The sequence below is a fragment of the Mus musculus genome, chromosome 18 (genome assembly GCF_000001635.26).
Source record: "Mus musculus strain C57BL/6J chromosome 18, GRCm38.p6 C57BL/6J".
Lineage (NCBI taxonomy): Eukaryota > Metazoa > Chordata > Mammalia > Rodentia > Muridae > Mus > Mus musculus.
Window position 1 is genome coordinate 65,830,657 of NC_000084.6, and position 23,131 is coordinate 65,853,787.

The window sequence follows — 23,131 nt, forward strand, 5'->3', positions numbered from 1 at the left end:
ACAGAGGCTGTGGTACTGACTTTTGTCATTTCATCTGAGGATTGGATGCAGTTGTCATTTATTCTTGATGCTTTTTTTTTTCTTCATCCTCTCCCCTCAGCTTCTCAATACTTTGTGAGGGCTGTGGAGGTTTATTGACAGTCATCCCTAAACATACAATAAAAAACCCCCACTAAACTGAAGAGAAAAATAGTTGAATATTCTCTCTATTCCCTGCCTGAGTGCATTTTGGGTCTTCTTGGACTCTCTCTACCGCTTTATAGTCTGCATGCACCTCTCATGAACAAATAAGCAAGATATAGCAAATTATGAAGGTTTAATGCCTACCCATCTCAGCAGAAGAGAGGGAGGAGGGGAGGAGGAAGGGAGGGAGGGAGAGAGAGAACTTTCAATCATGGAAGTTTACAACAAAGAGGTCATTGCAGATATCTGGAGAGCTGAGGCAGGGGAATTTGGGGTGTGGAAGCCTGTAAAGTCTTCATCTACAGAGTCCCTCATTTGTTTCCATCCTCCAATAGTGATTCCAGCCACTGAGGTGAATCTTATAGGCTATTCTGGGTGGGCACACGTAGGCTCTACTTCCTATTGTAGTGCCAAGGAAGTGTTAGTGAACCTCAATAGACCAGACAGGAACCGATCCGATGCAGCGCATAAGGATCTTTACTTACAAGCTCGAGCTTGGGCTCAGCCCACCACCAACCCATAGTAGGATGGATTTGGTGGAGAAGAGCCCTGAACACTTACTGGGTCAAGGTTGTATAGAAAGTGGTGAGAGAGGGGCGAGTGTTTCTAGCCTGGCAAGCAATTAATTGGAGAGCTATTGAGGTCTTTAGCAGAATAGGCTGGTGCTGGGAGTCCTACCATAAACTTAACTTCTGCTCCCTCTGCATTGGTGGTTGTTAAGCAGGGGCAGGCTTGTAACCTGGGGGGTGTGGTGTGTGTGTGCAGATTTGTTGGGGGTAACCTGGAAATGCTGGATTTGTTGGGAGGAGATTAATCTGGTGATGCAGATCTTGTTGGGGTTAGCCTAGAAACTGGAGGTAAGCTCTGGTTTTGTTGGGGGTAACTTGGAAACTAACACTAGGTACCGGTTTACCTGAGTTCAAACTTAGTTTAGGTTCATCTAAAATGGAGACTGAATTTAGAAGAGTTGGTCTCTCACTATAGCCACCCAAAATCAACTGATGAAAACATCTCAAAGCCTATGCTTCTTGCCACTGTCACCTGTGGGTGTACACATGGGTGGGTATGTAAGTCGTTTTGAGGCATAGGTTAGTTTGAAATTTTGGCCCAAACTTGTCCAAAAATTAAAATAGCAAAATTTTATTTTATTTATTTATTTTTATTTTTGGTTTTTCAAGACAGGGTTTCTCTGTGTAGCCCTGGCTGTCCTGAAACTCACTCAGTAGACCAGGCTGGCCTCAAACTCAGAAATCCGCCTGCCTCTGCCTCCCAAGTGCTGGGATTAAAGGCGAGCGCCACCACTGCCTGGCAAGCATCTGATAGGAACTTACAAAGAAAGAAAGAAAGAAAGAAAGAAAGAAAGAAAGAAAGAAAGAAAGAAAGAAAGAAAGAAGCCACAGTAAGGAGCGTGACAGGTGAGATGTATGTTGGGGACTGAGTGACTTAAGAGGAAATTCGAAAACCAAATAGGCCACAGTAGAAAGATAAGGGATGGACTTCATGGGCTAGAAGTCCCAGGCAGTCGGCAACTCTTACCGGCTGTAAGCTGAACATCCAGCAGTTCTGGAGGGATCTAAACTCCCAGAGCCTCTGCTATGCTGGGGCTACGTAGCTCTCCCTTACTTTTTGCCATATTCATTTGTTATCTGAGCGGGGCATGGGAAAAGGGAAGGGTTAGTAGCTGCCCCGTAAACCACCATCCACTTCTCACAGATGTGGAGCTGCCAAAGTCCAAGATCAAGGTGCTGGCAGGTCAAGTGTCTGGCAAGGGCACTCTTGGATTTATAGACAGCCATCTTGTGGCTGTGTGCTTCTCACATGGCGGAAAGGGACTAGAGAACCATCTGTATTCCTTTATGAAGCCATAATCCCATTGCCCCTAAAGCAATACTTCTCACAACTTCTCTGTACGCACAGAACATGGTAAAGTATAAGAGCGTTTGGGATGGGGTCTGAGATTCTGTGATCTCTAACAAGCTCCCAGCACGTGCAGCTGCGGCCACTGGTAGTCAGTCGGGAGTAGCAAGACCCTAGGACACTGGAGTCTTCCAATCCCTTTCTCTAAAGCTTGGGGATTACGTTTGAAGCTACTGGGTAGTGTTAGCTAAGCCTACCAGGAGTGGGAGAAGCCTACAGTCCTTGTCTGGAGAACGATACCTCTGCTGTTGCTGCTTCTTTTCTTATCACTCTGAGGCTAGTGTTTGGTTGCAAGGCACAAGGCTTATCAGCAGAAAATCATCCTGGACTTCAACACCACAGGGAAGATAGTCTTCCTTTGTTATTCCCCAGTCTGCTCTGGCCGCATCACTCAAGGCCACGCCCTCTCCATCCACGCTGACTTGCCTTGATGGGTACCATCTCGCAACAGCCTTTGCTTTGTGTCTTCAGGGGGCCAAGAGTCTGAGACTCCACCGCTGGAATTATACATCATAGATCACCATCAAACTACAAAGCAGACCCCCTGTGCTGCAAACCCTTCCGAGATGGCTACCACAGGTCTTCGCTTTCATTTCTTCACAAAACCCTGCCTTTCCTCAGTGTGGGTTTCCCACCTCTTGTCCTTTGTTCCGTTTGTCCGTTCAAACAAAGCTTCTTCCCCACAAGGGGCTTGGGCAGGGCCAAGTAACCCTCTGAGGAAGGCCAAAGCTATTTGCATCTCTAACCACAAGGAAATGACTCCTGACAGCCCCAAATAAAGTTCAATATTAAGAATGGCCACTGAAGTTCCTGTCCCAGAAGAAAGATGGAATATTAATTAAAAAATTTAGAGGTCAGAGCACAATTAGATATAGATTGTAAATTATGAACAAATACTCCGAGCCTGCATGGAAGCCAGTTATCTTTGAATCTAGGAATTTGAATCTAGCAACGACGTATTCTGTCTCAACTAGCTCTTTTCAGAAAATATTTATGCTCGCTTTATCATAGGACCTGTTTGATTTCCTCGTCTGACTGCCTTCCAGAAACACTAGCTCTATGCCTGTTTTTCAACCCTGAACGAGGACAGGTACTGAGCACAGTGAGGAGCGGGTTACTGTTTGTAAGTGCTATAGACATCTGAATTTCAGTGCTGCAAGCTTCTGGCTGCCAGGCACAGAAGAAGCGGAATGCAGGGAGGGTAAATGCCACTCAATAGGTTTTGTACCTATTTATTAAGTGTCCAGATAGAAAGGATGAGAGCTGCAGAAATGCCAGGGTTTTGTCCAGTGATACTTAACCTGAGGTTCTTTGCTAGTCTGGTGACCTCGTCTTGTCCTTTGCGGCTGTGGGACGAGGTCTGTGACGTGCGTACAGGGTATTAATTTGCTTTTGCTAAAGGCCACTCAGGGATACAACAATAATAAATATTGTAGTCTTAATTAAAAATAAATCCACCCATCATGTTCTATTGTTATCATCTGTACAAAAGAGCCTTTTGACTGTGTTCATGTGCACTTGTGAATTAATTAGGGGTCAGCACTCACAAAGACCCTGAGCCTCCTCTTGACCATATTGCAAAACTGAAACCTCTACGTAGGAATATAATCCACGGTTGCATAAAGATATGGTTTCTACTTTAAGATCAATAAATATTGTTTTAAAAAAATCTAAATGAATCACTATCTAACAAGTGCAACCCCAAAGTCTTTTTCTCCCGAAGACAGACTATGCAAAGCTTTAGTCAATATACTTTGCATGAAGGCGTGGCACTTCAGACAGAACATGTCAGGCAACATGAACAGAATACAGGAACTTTCAAATTCTCTTTTTATATGAACTCCCCAGATCAGAAAACCACTATAGAATTCAATGGAGTGTTCATGTGGGGTGCTGAACAGTTTAGATAGCTTAGGGCTGACATTTCTCATAAGCATCCCTATGAACCTATCTTCATAGGAGATGAAATCACAGTGGCAGAGTCGTTGACCTGAATACCCTCAGTCTGTCAGAAAAGGAGCCACTGCTCTTCTGGAGATCACATCTCATGACATCACTGCAAAGTCCACACCACACTTAGCACACCGATGGATGTCACTGTGAAGTCCACATCACCTGCCACACCTGCCACACCAATTTTAGAGATCAGGCCCCAACAGATTTCCGGTCTCGAGGGAATTAAGTCATGTGGATGATGGAAGGAACTGGCAGAAAAAAAATGAATTTTGAGTTCCACATGCCACAGGGCATGTTGTGCCAGGGGTTGCCAGATGTGTCAACGTCAGAGAATCCTTCTGGTTGCCAGGAAGGGTCTTTCAAACCTAGCCAGGAAGGTGTCCTCCCCGACATCAATCCAGCTGAGGACAGGTTCTGTAAGTGACACGTATTCCTTTCTTCCAAACAATGATGTGCTCTGTGTGCTAAGAACAGCACAGCTCTAAAACAAGTGAAATAGGGGCTGGAGAGATGGCTCAGCAAGTTAAGAGCACTGGCTGCTCTTCCAGAGGATTCTGGTTCAGTTCCCAGCCAACACATGATGGCTCACAACCATCTGTAATGGGATCTGATGCCCTCTTCTGGTGTGTCTGAAGATGGCTACATACATTAAATCAATCAATCAATCAATCAATCATTTTTTGAAAATTAAAACCTTGCAACTCAATAAAACTTTTCCACAATGGCATTTCAAGCTGTACAGTTACCAGCAGCGCACAGTTTCATTTGCCATCTCCGGCGCCTCCATCCATCATGCCTGGTCTGTTTGGGGATCTCCATCGCCTGCAGGGTTCCTCCCATCCCTCCAGGTCAGCCTTCCCTTCGGCTCTTTGAGTACCCTCCCTCCCTTCTTTACAGGAGTCTTTTTAGGCTTGGCCTCTGGCTCTGGAGGAACAGGTCCAGCAGAGAACCTTGCTGCAGATCTTCTTCATGGCCCATCCTTCACCTTGGCTATAGCTCCTTTAGCTTCTTTTTGGTCCTTCTTTTGGGCACGGTGGTGGAGGCAAAGGGGTGGGGATGCTGGATTTGGGGATCCAGCTGCACCAGACCTTACTCAGTCCGGGGGGATTGTGTTTGCTTCATTAAACAACTCCTAATTTTTCCTGGCATTTATGCCATCAAGAAAAGAATTAACAAAATTCTGCAGAGAATAGAATGGAAATGGCAATCTGTGGAACACTACATTGGGGAGGACAGCAGATCCCTGCCATTGGTCATAGAGTTGGTTTATAAGAACAGTTTCTTTTATCTTTATCCCAGAATGCTAACTACAGACATAAAATCATGTCTAGGCATGGTGGCACAGCACTGTAACCCTGGCAACTAAGATGCCAGAAGGATGGAGGTACAGCCTGGACTACATAGCTAGGTTTCAGTCCAGAATGAGATATATGGAGAGACTTTGTTTCAAAAACAACAACAGTAACAACAACAACACCCAAAATAACAATAAATAAATAACAATAAAAAATCATACTCGCAGATGTTTCTTCCCTAAAGTGTAACTTCTTACCTATAATGTCAGTGTAATCAGTGTTGGGTACCTTTGTGTGGAAGAGAAGGTTAAGGGTTCAGGCTGTGCACGATGGCTATATTTTAGTGTGGATCTGTGATTCAGTAAGAGGTGCTGTGTGGAGCTGCTGAGGCACCAACCAAGCATCTAGAGAATGTCTGTCAATGGGAAGCTGGGTGGACTTGGTATCATGCATAGTTCATGCTCTGAAGACATCCGTGTCATTAGCCATACTTGTGTACCAGGCGCGTCTGTGGGGATCCCAGCCAAAGGAGAAGAAGTTGGGCTAAAGCCCACAAGGATTAGGGGACCCACAAAGAATTCTGTATGTCAAGGAAATGGAGCAATGGTCTCCATCTGAAAGCAGATTTGGATGGGTTTTTCTCAGTGTGAAAAAAGGAAAAAAAAAAAAAAAGAAGACTGGAAGAAACCATACCAACAGTCGTTCAGGTCACTGCTCTGTGCTGGGAGGGAAGGCAGGAAGGGATGGAGCAGGACCCAGACAAAAGCTGTTTCTGTGGCTGGCTCTGTGGTGTTGCAGTGCCTCTCATATTCTTATTAGAGCTTGTTCTGCACTGCAGGATGGCAGAAAAGAAGAGGAAGGGGGAAGAGGAGGGGAAGGGACAGAGAATCCCAGAAAAGATGAGCCTGAGAGCAAACTTCAACTCTGGATATCAATAATAGGACTATCAATTTAATTTGAAATTAAAATAATATAAACCAACAAAGTGATTTTTATTTAAAAGTAATTCTATTCAGAATCTTTAAAGATAAGTGGAAGAAAAATCAGCCACAAAAAGATAAGCAACAGGAAACCTTATAAATAAAGAGTACAGTTGCTATAGTTAATAACACAGTGGCTAGGATAAATTCCAGACTAGACTAAGATGAATAGATAAAAGAGAAAGCCCAGGCCCCACCATGGAATCTATATGAACAGTCAGAGGAACAAGTGACTTAAGATAGAGAAGTGAAGCACACACTTCACTTCTATAAACTTTAGTTTAGTATAGTACTGTTATAAAAGCTCCCTTGCCAACTTCCTTCCACAAGGGACCCCACTTTCACTAATTCCAATACTTATTATTATTGAAACAATTAGCCTATTTATTCAACCTATGGCATTAGCAGTCTGGCTAACAGCTAACATTACTGCAGGCCACTTATTAATACACCTAATTGGAGGAGCTACTCTAGTACTAATAAGTACTAGAAGGACAGCAAGGTGGAGAACCCACAGTACACACTGACCGAGATTTAAGGAGGTGCAGAAGAAGAAACTTGAGAGGAGCATCATTTGAAGAGTTACTGACATGACTGTGTTAGTGTTTAGTGAGGTCACGAGCTCTCATAATTAAGGCGTTAAGAAAAAGATAGAGAATGAACCCTGTGTTTGGACATGTCTTGGTGAAACCCAAGAACACTTGTGAGGAACACAACATTTCAGTGCTATTGCCAGAGAATGCACAGGGTTTACAGGTTGATGAGCACGCCGCTGAAACACACACAGACGGGGAAAGTATGTGTGTGTGTGTGTGTGTGTGTGTGTGTGTGTGTGTGTGTGTGTGAGAGAGAGAGAGAGAGAGCGAGAGAGAGAGAGAGAGCAAGAGAGAGCACATGAGGGGAAATGTGAGTGTGTATATATGTGTGAGTATGACAGTGAGTGGCTGAGTGAGAGTGTGATGTGTGTGTGTGAGTGTTCATGTATGTATGTGTTTATGTTTGTGCGTGTGTGTATGTGTGTGTGTGTGTGAGTGCATGGTGTGTGTGAATGCATAAGTGTGTGTATGTTTGTGAGAGTGTGTCTGTGTGTGACTACTAGTGTATGTGTGTGTATATGTTTGTATATGTGCATGCATGTGTACTGGTTTATATATCTATGTGTGTGTGAATGTGAGTGTATACACGTGTAAATGTGTGTCTGTGTATAACTATGTGTATTATGTATGCTTGTGTGTATGTGTGACTATGTTTGTGAGTGTGTGAACATCTGTGTTGTGTTGTGTGAGGAGAGAGAGCATAAACAAACACATGGGTGTGTGTGAAAAAAGAATATGATCAAAGTACATGATGTACATGCATGGACACGCCATCATGCAATCTGTTCTGTGTAACTAACATGGACTACTAAAACATTCTTAAAAACAAAATTTAAGAAGAATCGAGAAAGACTCCTTGCCTTCTGTAAGAAAAGGAGAGTAAGGGAATCGACTCTAAAGCAAAGTCATCCTGAAACAAATGGAAATTGTTTTCTGGTACATATTCACAGGAGAAAGTGCTTCCGGGGCAGGCCCAACCTCAAGCATGCCCAACTTAAAGTGCTAAGATGGGTAATATTGAACATGTTCAGCTTAAGGTTATTATCATAGCTAGTTTGCTTGTTTTTGTCCACTTGACATAATCTAGACCCACCCAGAAAGAAGGAATCTTTAGTTGAGGAGTTACCTCCATCAGATTGGCCTGGTGGATGTCTCCGGGGCATTTTTTTGGTTGCTAATTGATGTGGCAGGGCCTAGCCCAGTGTTGGCAGTGCATATCTGGGTAGAGGTGGGCCTGGATGGTATGAAAAGGTCAAGGATCCAGCCACCCAGAAGCATGTTAGCAGGGAGTTTCCTCCACAGTCTCTGCTTTAGTTCCTGCTTTGAGTTCCTGTCTTGGTTTCTCTCAATGATGCTTTGTGTCCGGCAAGCCAAAGAAATCCTTTCCTCACCAAGTTTCTTTTGTCCACAATGTTTATCACAGCCATAGAAAGGACAGAAATGATTAAGGAAAAAAAATGCAGACAGAAGCACTTCTGGGTACTCAGCTTGCATCAGAGATGTCTGGCTTGCATCACAAGGAGGACAGACTGTGCCGAGCCAGTGGCCAGTGGGTGGTGTGCTTTTGTGAACTGCCTATCTAATGCTATCCATGAATAAAGTACAAATAATATGGTCCCCAGAGACTTCCCAAAGGAAAGAACACTTTGTACTCAAAGGAAAGAACTCTTTGAAGGTGAGTTAGCTTAGGCCCCACTCTCCAAGTTGGCTGCCTTCTTTAGTGGGTAAGAATATCAGCGAGAAATGACCCCAAATCTACAAAGCAACATTTTAGACAGAAAGTGGACATTTTATCCGTGACAGTTTATTCTAGAGTTAATGGACCAAAATCTTCAATGTGCTCAAAAAAAAAAAAATCTTGTTAACCAGGAATTCCACCCAAGTTCACCATCATGTAAGGGGCCACTCTGATGGCCTTCACAGACATGCAGAGACCAGGGATGACCACACAAAGCCTCACCCAGCCAGACAAATACCAAATCCAGACAGAAAGCAAATGCAATCAAGAAACATCAGCAAACACAGAAATGAAAAGGGCATCAGTAAATTTAATTAATTATTGATTACTAAAAGAAGAAAGGCAAATGAGCGTATTTTTGTGCATTTTATTTTTTTTAAATATGAAGCTCTGGATAATAACAAGAAGACACATAATATTGTGGATGCCAACAAGTGCTTGCTGACAGGAGCCTGATATAGCTGTCTCCTGAGAGGCTCTGCCAGTGCATGACAAATACAAAAGTGGATGCTCACAGCCAGCCATTGGACTGAGCACAAGGTCCCCAATGGAGGAGCTAGAGAAAGTACCCAAGGAGCTGACAGGGTTTGCAGCCCCATAGGAGTAACAACAATATGAACCAACCAGTACCCCCAGAGCTCCCAGGGACTGAACTACCAACCAAAGAGTATACATGGAGGGACTTGTGGCTCTAGCTGCATATGTAGCAGAGGATGCCTTGTAGGACATCAATGAGGCCCTTGGTCTTGTGAAGGCTCAATGCCCCAGTGTAGTGGAATGTCAGGATAGGGAAGTTGGTCTGTGTGGGTTAGTGAGCAGAGGGATAGGGGATGGGATAGGGGGATTTTCAGGGGTGGGGAAATGAGGAAAGGGGATACAATTTGCAATGTAAATAAAGAAAACATCTAATAATAATAAAAAAAACAACAACAAGAAAACACATGAGGATGTCCATTCCCCACTGAATATAACAAGCCTCCAAGAGTATCTCTGTCAACCCTCAGCCCGGTAAACAAATAAGAGAAGTGTAGTAGATACATGCTCTATAAGAGATGAATGAGGGGTCTATTTAAGAACAGACCATAACACACTCAAGAATCTGCCTTGTTCTGGAGAAGACTAGATACTGGTGAGCTCTGTTCAGTGTCAGAAAAAAAATCAGCTTCATGCTAAAATAAGGGGACTACGTTCCAGAAGAGGTGGGAGGACCCACATACAACTTGGCTTTAGCTAAGGAGTGCTGAGAGTGAGAGAAATAGTCCTTCCCAGGGAGGAGTCCTTTGATCAACCCTGAAATCACAAACATACAAGTAACACTATGTCGACTGGGCAGATCATTTATTCACACACTGTTTTAGCCAGGGACTGTATTCCTGCACAAAACATCATGACCAAGAAGCAATTTGGGGAGGAAAGGGTTTATTCAGCGTACACTTCCACACTGCTGTTCATCACCAAAGGAAGTCAGGGCAGGAACTCACACAGGGCAGGAACTTGGAGGCAGGAGTGAATGTAGAAGCCAAGGAGGCATGCTGCTTATTGGCTTGTTTCCCGTGGCTTGCTCAGCTTGCTTTCTTATAGAACCCAGGACCACCAGTCCAGGGATGGAACCACCCATAATGGGGTAGGCCCTCCCACCCTTGGTCACTAATTGAGAAAATGCCTTACAGCTGGATCTCGTGGAGGCATTTCCTCAAGAGAGGCTCCTTTCTCTGTGATAACTCCAGCTTGTGTCTAGTTGACACACAGAGCCAGCCAACACACACACACACACACACACACACACACACACACACACACACACACACACAACAACAACAACAACAACAACAACTAAAGAAAAAGAACTCATGATTTTGAGAGAGAGCAAGGTTAGAGGGAGAAAGGGGAAGGAGGGGGAACAGTAATTATATTTTAATGAAAAGAGAAAAAACTTTGTCAGCCAATCAGAAAGCAGAGAATAAAAAGCAAAAGGTCAGTAAAGAGAAGCTAGAAGGCAGAAATAAATTCAAATATATGAAGGAGTAAATCACATTATCCTGCCTTTTAAAGGGCAGAGGCCACCACGCTGGATTAGAACAAACCAAATTCAGAAATTGCTAAAACAAAGTAATCGTTGAAAGGTTTAAAGAGAAGGTTTGGGAAATGATCCCGCAGGCAGCATTAGTCACAGGAAGCTTGACAACATGAATAATAATAATAAAAAAACCCCTCAGCATTAACTGGAAAAGGAGTTCCAAATGATAAAGACCCCGTATCATAGCAAGAACGATTCTCCAAGGGGACACAGAAGGTATATTCTTTTTGTTTGTTTGTTTCTGTTTTTGTTTTTGTTTTTTGAGACAGGGTTTCTCTGTATAGCCCTGGCTGTCCTGGAACTCACTCTGTAGACCAGGCTGGCCTCGAACTCAGAAATCCGCCTGCCTCTGCCTCCCGAGTGCTGGGATTAAAGGCATGTGCCACCACGCCCAGTCAGAAGGCATATTCTTGTACAAACACACAGTCTGGGGGCACATAAAGTAAGGGCTAGAAGAATCAGGCGTGAGCACAGGCAGAAGAGAACTGTTCAGATGCAAATAAAACTAGAATGTCTGTAGAATGACTTTTGTACAATAAACAATGTTGACAAAAGATTGTGAATTCAGAAGCCTGCGCCCAATAAAGATGCACAACATTTTTATTTTTTAAAGAACACTTGGACTCTCAAGAAAAAGAGAATATCACGTTAGGGCCACAATTTTCAAGCCAGTTTTTATTACTACCACCACAAAATAATCATTTAAAACCATTAGCTAACATCTCCTACCCTCAGTAGATCTAGACAGCCTTGCTGGAGTATTTCATATAATGGTCAGGAAGAGATAGTTTGCACACCATATATACATATTCATGAGACAGAAAAAGAGAATACATTGTTAGGCTTAATGGTTAAGAGAGGGTTCTCCCATTCATTGATTTCTGAGGGAGACATAAAAACACTGAGCTCTGATTCAAAGCCTGTGGGCTCTGTGTGTGTGTGTGTTGTGTTTGCATGCATGCATGTTTGCATCGCTTCTTGGCCTTTTGGCTAAGATCAAGTGAATGTGTTTGCATGTGTACATGCATATGTGTTTGCATGTGTACATGTATGCATGTATGTTCGTGTGTGTGTGTGTGTGTGTGTGTGTGCACGCACGCATGTACTTTAACAGGACACCAGACTTAGCAGGTACTTCTTTCCAACTGGTGCTGTGACAATATTCAAGGAAGCATCCTAGCTTACACTCAGGATGCTCATCTCTAAGTGATGGAGTGGGTAGCAGCCTGCTTGGTTTGAGGCAGGAGCCCAGGGCTGCACTTCCTAGGCTATGGTTGAGTTCCCCAACTTAGAGGGAGTGCTGTTCATAGCTGTGACTTCAGTTGCTGTGGGCTGGCAGATAGAGAAGACAATTCCTTTGAAAAAAGCTAGACAGATCCCTGCCCTGTGCTTGGCAAGAGAAACATAAGGGAATAATCAGTGCCTTGCTGAGAACACACGGTTGGTATCTTGGCTGTTGGAAGACAGGACATTCACCAACAGCAGGAGTCAGGCTGGCCTTGGCAAGAGAAAACCTGTGCTCTTGAGCCTCTCTGTACAACCTGCAAACTGAACACCGAGAGTGGCCCACCGAGTAAGCACAGGCAGGCAGAAAGCAGGAGGGGAGCAGATGTCCCCAGGACACAACAGTTTATAGATCATTTTGCAAAGTGAATGCTGTTTGGTCGAGATTCATGAGACACTGATATTTTCTGTCCCGTCCAGCAGGACCCAGTTATTCGTGGGTGCGAGGGGGACCGCAAACCTGAAAGAGAAATGAGAGAGAAAGAAGAGTGAGACCAAGCAAAGAGTTGTCAAGGTCTCAGTTTATTAGGCTGAAACGCCAGGTTATAAGCACACAGCGAGGGGAAATAGGGAGGGGCTGAGGGGGAATTAACAAGGAACAAAGAAGTGGGCATCTGGGGACATGAAGGCCGAATTCAGACTGCAGGCGGGAGGCACTCTGAGTCTTATCTCCGGAATGTAGATTCCTCCTTAACAGTCCTGGGTGTCAGGCTGGGCTCAGCACATAACTCATGTCCTTAGAAGTCTTGGGAGTCAGGAAGAGATAAGGAAGAGGAGACTATAATTCAGCTTTTTACGGCCTCAGGTGCCAGGAAGGGAATAGGGAGGAGGGGGTAACCAGCTCCTTAACACAAGGCCATTTGGCTTATTAGAGTGGGAAGCTGCGAAAGGCCCACTTTCTCACGGTATGGTCTCCAACAATTTTCACAATTCATGCCCATAGACATAACATCCAACCAATATCCGACTGTGTTTCCTAGTCGTGCCTAGCAGCGGGCTAAAGGCTAAGGGCAACTTTCCATGAATTAATGCCTGCCTGGCTGTCTCTCATTCCTGGTCTATTAAGCAGGTCTATTATGCTACAGATTTCCCCACTGGATTTTCCTTCACTGCGGCTGCCACTGCTGCAGCTCCTAAGTCTTGCTGCTAACCATGCTGATAGGCCAATTAAGTCACAGGCAAGGTGCTGAGACAAGGAAGTTGACTTTATTAAAAAGTCAGCTCAGCCGGAAGAAGGGGGCTCTTGTCGCCTCCTCAGGAGATGCTTTCTTGGTTCTGAAAACTCTGAAATGAAGACCATTATTTCTTAGGCTATTCTTATCACTGATTCATTTGCCCATGCGTGTGTACGTATATCAATGATGTGAAACAGTGGACAGGCGTAGCTGCCCCAAGTCCCTCTTGCTGATTGCTGAACTCATAATCATCCCCTCCCCCTGCTATGGAGACAGCTGTTTGATAACTCAGGCATCCATTGTAAGAGCCTAAGGGACAGGTCCCTGTGAAGAAAAACAAACTTTCTACAGATGGCTAACACCAACTTCCCAGCCCTTCGAACAACTGCCCGGGAGGTAGGGCCCTCAGCCTGGTCAAGCCTGTGGATGACTGCAACCCCCTAGTAGTGTCTCCTTATGTTCTTAGGAGAGGAACCCCCCACTCCCAAGCCAGAATGCCTCACCATAACTGCACTAACTTCCAACCAACAACAACTATGAGAAAATAAACTCACAGTTGTAAGCCTTTGCGTAGTTGTTACATAGTAATAGATAGCAGGTACATCTGCATCATTTATGGATACAGACTCTTGTATCTATTCATAGATGTTGGCATTTCGGGGTAGCCAGGACTTCTCAAGACAGGGAAATGCAGTAGACTTGAAAAGGAGCTCAAAGGAAATTTTAGAAGTATTAGCGACACTTATTTATTTATTTTAAAAAAGAGAAGATGAAGAAATGACTCAGCGATTAGTTACACATGCTGCTCTTCCGAAGAACCTGGGCTCAGTTCCCAGCACTCACACGCCAGCTCACAACCATTTGTAATTTTAGCTTTTAGGGGACCTAGAGCCCTCTTCTGGCATCTGCAGGCATACATGCAGCATCTTTATAAACACACAGGCAAAACACTCACAGGCATACATTGAAACTAAGTAAATACTAAAAGCTGAGAGAGATAGGAAACAAATATACTTTCTTCTTTTGTCTTTTCCAGTGTTGGGATGGAACCGAGCGCCCCCCCCCCCCATACATGTTAAGCAAGTGCTAGACTTCTGAGCTACATTCCCCACCCCCTGTCTGTGCTTTAATACATGCTTACACACTAAGTTAAGATTCTGGGTTGCACATACCTCAGTGAACATTGGGAGATCGGGCTGGAGACTGCATAGAACCTTCTTTCCTACGTTCTAGTGTCTTTCCTAGGGGAAGGTACTCGGCAGGTTACCAAAAGAGACCTGGAAACACCAACCCAGCCACAAAACCTTTGGCTCACAGTCTGTCCTGCCTGCGAACTATGCTAGGGCAGTGGTGGCACAAAGCTGGGGGAGCGGGTAACCAACCAAGATCTGAATTGATTTAAGGCCCACTCGATGAGATGAACTCATATCCAACACAGCTTTAGGGACCAAGAACCTTAGACCAGATAGGTCAGGGACTAAGGGAAAAACCAAATACTACCGTTCTGCAAAAGGAACATAGCAATACATGACTCCAAACAACACCCTGCTATATCCATAGATCATTATTTATTCAGCTGTCATCAGAGAAGCTTCCTCCTGGAGAAGATGGGAACAAACACAAAATTCACAGCCAGATGCACACACGCACGAGAGAGAGAGAGAGAGAGAGAGAGAGAGAGAGAGAGAGAGAGAGGAGAGAGAGAGAGAGCGCGAGAGCGCTTCCTTGGAACACACATGCCTCACCAAGATGTCTCCATTAAATTCCACCCCTCAGAGCTCAGAGAACCCTGCAGAAGAAGCAGCAGAAAGTGTGTAAGAGCCAGAGGGCCCTTTGAATCAGCTGAGCAAGGCTCACATGAACCCACAGAGACTGAAGCAGCACACACAGGGCCTGCACGGGCCAGCACCAGGTCCTCTGCATATATACCTGTCTATAGCTTTCAGTTGAGTATTTGTATGTGACCTCTGATTACCTGAACGAGTAGGTCTCCGATTCTTATGCCTTCTCTTGGACCTCCCTTCCTTCTGTTGATTTGCCTTGTCCAATTTCAATGTTCCGGGTTTTTTGTTTGTTTGTTTGTTTGTTTGTTTTGGGTTTTGTTTTGTTTGGTTTGGTTTTGGTTTTTGGTTTTTTGAGACAGGGTTTCTCTGTGTAGCCCTGGCTATCCTGGAACTCACTCTGTAGACCAGGCTGGCCTTGAACACAGAAATCCGCCTGCCTCTGCCTCCCAAATGCTGGGATTAAAGGCATGCGCCACTGCTGGGCAATGTGACGGTTTTTGTTGTATCTTATTATCTTTTATTTTGTTATGTTTTTGTTAGCATCTCTTAGGAGCCTGTTCTTTTCTAATGAGAGAGAGAGAGAGAGAGAGAGAGAGAGAGAGAGAGAGAGAGAGAGAGAGAAGGAGGAAAAGGAGGAGAGGAAGGAGGAGGAGGAAAGGGAAACTGTAATCAGGATACAGAGTATGAGTAAAGAATCTATTTTTAATAAAAGGGGTAAATAATTTACTACTAAAAAGAGATGCCAGGCTAAGGAGACTGACTACAAGTACTTTTGTCAAGGTAATGATTCATTTTTTCCCTTCTGCTGTCAGGGATTAAGCCTAAGATGTCACCCCCATTGGTCAGGTACTCCATCCATGGGCTCCACTCCCCAGCTGCAAGAACACAATTTTGCCTAACATCAAGTGCACAGCAGAAGACGTTCATAAATCTCTAAGGGATTGATTTTATATATATATATATTTTATTTCTGTGAGTGAAATGTATACAGAGGAATTAAAAGGACAAGATGACACAGATCCGAGAATTCTGAAGAAGAGAGGGAAATCCTGTCCACCCCCGCTCCCATAGCAGGGATGTCATTTACAGCCTCCCTGATAGGAGGTGACAGGTGTTCCTGGTCTCTCGGGGAGCAGCCTCTTCTGTGGAACAGCGTGGCAAGTGCTACCTCCTGCCGAGCAGAGGTCCCTCGGATTCCCACCCACAGGGTTCTGCTTCCAAAGCACTACATAAAAAGTTTACTCCCTTTCCACATGACAGCCCTTCCAAGTGTTTGAAAACAGCAATCTGGTCCCTCGTTAGACTCCCTTTCTCCTAGGAACACATCCTCAATTCCTTGGGGAAAAGAAGAATCTGCGGTTCTCAACCGTGTGCTATGGATGCCAGGTGCTTGTCCGCATCTCATTTTCTAGCCTCTCCGAGCTTCCTGCGATTCTCCATTTCTCTACGAGGGGACTGGAGGCTCCTGGGACTGAAGTCATCCATCATCCGCTCCCTGGGCTGGGACAGCAGCAGCACTCGGGGATGTGGCTAAGTCTTGCTGTCTGTGGGATACATTGTATCCACAGGACCTTAGAGTCCTTCCAGCCTTCAGTTCCCCTGGCCTGATCTGCCGGGATTCTGAGACCCGATGCTAAGAGCCACAGGTGATAGACTGATTTGTGTCACTCTTTGGATTATCCCCATGTCTTTAATTCTCCAGCTTTTTCATATACACAAGGAAGGCATATTACATATTACAGATTAGGAAACAGTAGGAAGCTAGGATGCTTAGGAGGGCAGACTGCCTGGACAAGCCAGCCAATCCCTCAATGGGGGCATTGGTATGCAAACCCAAATCTTCACAAGCAACAAGAAGCCTTTCCAAGACCCATGAGAGTTCACTTGGACTTATACCAGGGAACACAGTTTCAGCTGGCTTTAACTTATTTGTTTGCCTTATCTTATTTAGCTAAGACACTATTGTACTATATAAATCTATCTATCTATCTATCTATCTATCTATCTATCTATCTATCTATCTATCTATCTTTTATATATCTTTTAGTGACTTCTGTCCCAACCTCTCTTTCTGTCATAAAACCTCTGGCATAAGGGCTAGCAAAATGGCTCAGTGGGTAAAGGTCCCTTCTTCAGGCCTAAGGACTGGAGTTTGATTCCCAGGACCATCCTTCATCACGGAAGGAGGGAACCAACCCCTAAAAGTTAGCCTTGGACACGCGCACCATTGGATGTATGAAGTCCCCCCCCCCACATACAAATGGACAAATACGTGTAATAAAATTAATTTAAAATAAATAAAAATGTCTGGAACAGAACAGCAGGGAAACCAGGCAGTGGTGGCACATGCCTTTTATCCCAGCATTTGGGAGGCAGAGGCTGGTGGATTTCTGAGTTTGAGGTCAGTCTGGTCTACAGAATGAGTTCCAGGATAGCCAAGGCTACACAGAGAAACCCTGTCTGGAAAAACAAAAACAAAAACAAAAACAAAAAAACCAACCAATCAACAACAACAACAACAACAACAACAAAAACCCAAAACAAAAAACCAGCAGGGATGTTTCAGCAGGTGAGGACAGGCACTGGCTGCCAGGCCCAATGGTCTGAGTTTTATCCGAGGGATCCACAGAGAGAATCAACATCCTCAGGTTGCCCTCTGACCTCCACACGAGTTAAGTCAAATATATACAATGTGATAAAAATCAATTTGAAAGAAAAGCCTTGTGGGACATCCTTTGTTCTCCTGTTCAGTCACATTTGCACTCACCCTTGCAAACTCCTTTCTCCCAAGCTGTGAGCTGGCCCCAAAGGTGCCAGTCCAGGATGGTTATTGGATGCTGATGGCAACTGATTGGGTGATGATTGCTGTTAGAACTGATCTCTATGACCCTTGAGAAGCACACAGTGCTCGATTTACCACATAGCCATTGCTCATGGCTGGAATCTGTGTGCTAGAGACCGAGCTCTGTGGTGTAGATTTCAACTCCTACGCTCTGAGGCAATCTGATGGTGGAGGGAAGCCTGCGCATGCTCAGAGCTATTCGCTACTGGATGCCGTTAGTCTTTCGCATCTCTCCCTCAGTGGTGGAATTCAAGCTGCATGGGAAAATCCCATTGCCATCTTCCTTACTGTGAAGCTTTCTCTTCATGGAAGGAGGTCTTCTCTTAGAATGCTTGAACACCCCCCCCCACACACACACACACATCCACACCTCCCCACAGAGACAGAGAGAGAGAGACAGAGAGAGAGACAGAGAGCGAGAGCGAGAGACAGAGACAGAGAGACAGAGACAGAGAGCGAGAGAGAGAGAGAGAGAGTCTTCACAGATGTACATACATAGTTTGCTTCCCCCTATTGCTTATTAGCATCCTCTCTTTATCCTGTTACCATTTTCTCTCAAACAGATGGTGTTTGTAGAGGAAATAAACGTTAGTTATTCAGCTGTAATTCTGACAATCGCTACTCAGAAACCTCTGAAGATGTTTACCCACGGGGGTGTGGGGGGGAGGGCACCGGAACTGTAGCAATTGAATACACCCATGCAGAGACTACAGTCAGGCCCAACCTAGTCCTAGGACAGGGTGACGACTTGGACCATCATACCTGTCTGTTCAATGGGAAACACCTGGACGCGCTGACAGTTCCCTTCTCTTTTTTTTTTTTTACTAGATATTTTCTTTATTTACATTTCAAATGTTATCCCCTTTCCTCATTTCCACTCCAAAAACCACCTATCCAACCCCCTCTCCCCCTGCTTCTATGAGGGTGCTCCCCCACCCACTCACCCACTCTCACTTCCCCACCCTGACATTCCCCCTACACTGGGGCATAGAGCCTCCACAGAACCAAGGGCCTCTTCTCCCATTGATGACCAACAAGGCCATCCTCTGCTACATATGTGGCTGGAGCCATGGGTTGCTCCATGTGTATTCTTTGGTTGGTGGTTTAGTCCCTGGGAGCTCTGGGGGGAGAGGGAGGTCTGGTTGGTTGCTATTGTTGTTCCTTCTATGAGGCTGCAAACCCCTGCAGCTCCTTCAGTTCTTTCTCTAACTCCTCCATTGGGGACCCAGTGCTCAGTCCAACGGTTCTTGCCCGTGGACTCCAGGGTTTACGTGAGAGTTCTGTCCACCAAGCCCGCAGCAAGCAGAGACCTGATGTCCCCTGAACTGTAGCAGATCTCATCGCTGCCATGGATTACAGAAGGCTTGCTCAGATTTCCCTCATTCTCTCTGTACTTGTTGTTGTGGGAGAGCCAGGGACAGGTGTGGAGGCTCTGAGATAGATAAGCAGCCTGCTCTGCTGAAGTTCAGAGTCCTGGCAAAGCTAAGTGTAACATAAAAACCAGAGAGAGACGTTAGGGAGATTTTTGTATTGGTTTGTTGGGAGCTATGGGAACGGGAAAGCATAAACTCTGTTCACATTCTCACAGATGGCCATGTCCTTCAGCGTCTGAGGCTACTGTGTGCCTGTCATCTCAGCTCCTTCCTTTGGAAGTCACCGCAGCTAGCTACCGCATTGTAAGCTGAATGATGACAAGCAGGAGGCCCCAAGGAGGCCAGTTTAATCTTGTCTTTGCCATCTTCACAATACTACTTTCGCCGCAGTATAATGGGATGCTGACTTTAACGCGTTCTTGTCCTTCCTCAAACAAGCCAGAACAAACCAGTATGACCTCTCCTTTCAAAGTAGGCCCTCCTATTTTAAAGATCAATTAAACTTCAGTTCATCTGGTTTCCTTAGAACACATGAAAGTTACGCGTGGTGGGAATGGCTCAAACGGAAGAATTCACTCATGATTCAACCTGCCTAGTTAGGACATTTATGGCCTTGGATGAAAAAACCCCAACACTGAGGGGGGATTAGTGGTTGGTGATTAGCTCACAGCTGTATTCATAAATTACAGATGAAGATTGGGCTCCCTTCACGCCACCCCAAAACCAGTTTTATCACTCCCGTTCGGCTCATAGAGACTAACGGTTAATTTGCTCCAGAAATTTCAATAGAGCCAGGTACTGCGGAGGTGCTCCAGGGAGCCTCCCAGCCACGCTACGCCCTCCACACTAATTTGCTGGAAGCCATTAAGCAGCTTAGCCTGAGACCTCAAGTAAAAGTAAATCGAACCAGGCCTTAACCAGCTCCCAGGCACACAACAGCATTTAGACATGTGCCACAGGTCATTTTAAAACATGAGCAGCAAGTGTCTGGCTGGGTCTGTAGGTATTTCTGTGCAGGGTCTCCAGTGTGGGCATCGTACTGTGTAGAGCTGTGGACAAATGCACACAAAAACCATGCCATGTGCTGCTCTCTGCAATACTGAGAAGGTAACTGCCTTAGATGGCCATTGTTAGGGAACAGGTTAAAAAAAAAAAAGTCCATCCTTGTAAAACGAGACCAGCGAGAACCCTCTCAGATAAACTCTCATAAAACTATCAGACAAGCCATTAACTATTGACCCCAGGGAATTGGACTTGGAGGAAAAGAGAACCATAATTTTATAATAATTCCTCCCTGACTGCTCTATGTTTTTGATGAGACCACTTTTAAAAAAATCTTTTTATCCGTGTGTGTGTGTGTGTGTGTGTGTGTGTGTGTGTGTGTGTGTGTGTGTACGTGTGGCTCTGTATGAATGCCCCATGGCTTTCTAGAGATTCCTGGTTCCCTGTCTCCTTATAGGAATAGCACCAAGACCACAGATATGCGAGCTGCCATGGCTGGCTTTTTCGTGGGTTATAGGGATAGGGACCTTTGTCCTTGCTGAGTTTCCAGTGAACTTTCTTCCCAGGCCCTGAATGCATGGGTGTGTTACAATGACGTTTTCTGGGCTGGGGTTGTAGCTGAGTGGAAAAGCCCTTGCCAGCATGCTCAATCCCCAACACTATAAAAATAACATAACAAGTTTTCCCCTCTGGAGTGAGAAAGCTGAGTATTAGCAGCTAACAATCCGTTCCATTCCCTCAGTAAATGGGGATGATCAGTTAACCTAGGAGCAAAGTAAAGAATAAAAACTTCAAAATATCCTGAGCCTCTTCCCAGGGGTGGGGGTGAGGGTCCACAAGAAGATGATTCCGGCCTGGAAAGAGAACTCTGTCACAGGAAGCCAGACCCACCACAGACTGCAAAACCCTCGGGGCAAATGGTTCTTTCCAATGAACCCACACTTCGAGATTTGACAAAGTACCATGGCTTTTGTCAGAGGGAGGCTGTGTTCCTGGACTGATCCTTTCAAAGCTCAAATGTTGTCAAAAGAAAAATAGCTTGTTCCAGCTAGAACCTGATTACAGGTCCCAGGCCTCCTTTCCACACAGGGCTGTTTCACAAAGTTCAAGTCAGAGGCTGTCCTCCACCCACTTTACAAAGGGAGTTTCTACCAGCAACAGTAATGACTTAACACGTTCCTGGGAGCCATCTCTTTTTTTCAAAGCAAGCAAGCATAGGCTAGACCCCCGACTTCCAGGGGGTGGGGAAGACCTCTTATCAAAAAGATAGGAGAAAGCAGACATAGTCATGCATACCTAAATTCCTATCCGGGATAACGGTAGGCAGATTGCAGTTCAGGGTCAGCCTGTGCTAGGTGCTGTAGCGTGCACTGCCAGGCGATCAGCAGTGTTTCTGGTCCTACCCTCCTGATGTGGTCGTATTGCTGTTGGGCATTCAAGAGGTGACAACCAAAAATGTCTTGAGGTATGGTCAAATATCCCCTAGAAGTAGGGTGTGGTAAGGGTGAGTGGACAAACTTGGCAAAGATGGAGAAAAAAAATTGATTAGAAGATGTTATAGCCGGGCGTGGTGGCACATGCCTTTAATCCCAGCACTTGGGAGGCAGAGGCAGGCGAATTTCTGAGTTCAAGGCCAGCCCGATCTACAGAGTAAGTTCCAGGACAGCCAGGCTACACAGAGAAACCCTGTCTCTAAAAACCAAAAAAAAAAAAAAAAAAAAAAATGTTATAGGTGGCCACTAACTAGTTAAGGGATTTCTAGACTTCAGTTCTTAAACAGAAGTGGGAGACATTTTAGGGTCTTGCTACTTAAAGCCATGGTGGCCCTTGCTGAAGATACCAGTAGGACCCCAGGACCTTGCATACTTCCAAACTTCAGATTCAGGAAAAGATTAATAGATGCAGTGACTCAGGAAATGAATATCGTCCTGGTCTGCCTGCTATTCCAGGTAAGAAGTTAAGAAATTTAATAAGAAAATTGATCTCTACGCACATGGTGAAAGAGAATCTAATGAGCAACAAGCCAGGCAGATTCAAAAGCCTCCAATTATTCTTTCTAATATAGGCTCAACCATTTCTGAACACAATTATAGACTTGAAACCCCACAGGGGAATTCAGTGGAAATCATTTAAACATTTATTTGATGTGAAACCTATGACCCAAGCAATTCATAGAGCAATTAAAAGACTGGAGCCTGGAAGATTTGACAGTAACGTCATTTTGGGTTTTGTTGACAAATGGTCAATCTAAATAATCACTGGCGGCATCTTAAATTAGATCCGAATCCGAATCCGAACGGAGAGCACTCCCACAGGGCGCAAGACCGGAAACTGTATTATCCAATAAACAGCGTTCATTACCAACCTGAAGGTAAAATCCGACTTTGATTAAATTTGTAGATAAGACAAAAGCAAGTGAGAAATGGAAAAACACAGGATGTAAATTAAAGTTAAAATGACTGAATCCAAATTATTTGAGAACTTTGATGCAAATTCAGTCAGGTGAAGTTTAATGTGAGAAGAGAAGGTTCCATGGTTAGGGTTGGTTACTTGTGAGTCTCAGTAGTCAGCACACACCGGGGGGAAAGCTGGGTGGTGGTGGATACACGCCAGGGAGACTTGGTATTCCTCCCACACACCTTGGGAGGTGGATTAATAACAGCAGATCGTGTTGACGGAAGCTTTGTAGCAGGGGAAGCAAGAAGTGGCAGATCAAATCTGCTATTTCTGAAATCCTCATTAAGAGCCAAGTTGGGCTTTAAGAAAATGGAAATGCTGGCGAAGCTGGTGTCCTAGGGTGGCTACAAGAGAACTCTGTGCTTTGCCTAATCCTCTTTCTTCCTCATCCCCTTCCTTCCTTCCTTCCTTCCTTCCTTCCTTCCTTCCTTCCTTCCTTCCTTCCTTCCTTCCTTCCTTCTCTCCTTCCTTC

General features: G+C 44.9%; 1 pseudogene; it reads left to right on the forward strand.

The window, feature by feature from the left end:
* The first annotated feature begins 11,712 nt into the window (after positions 1 to 11,712).
* Positions 11,713 to 11,884, forward strand: Gm52375 (annotated as a pseudogene).
* The last annotated feature ends 11,247 nt before the right edge of the window (positions 11,885 to 23,131 follow it).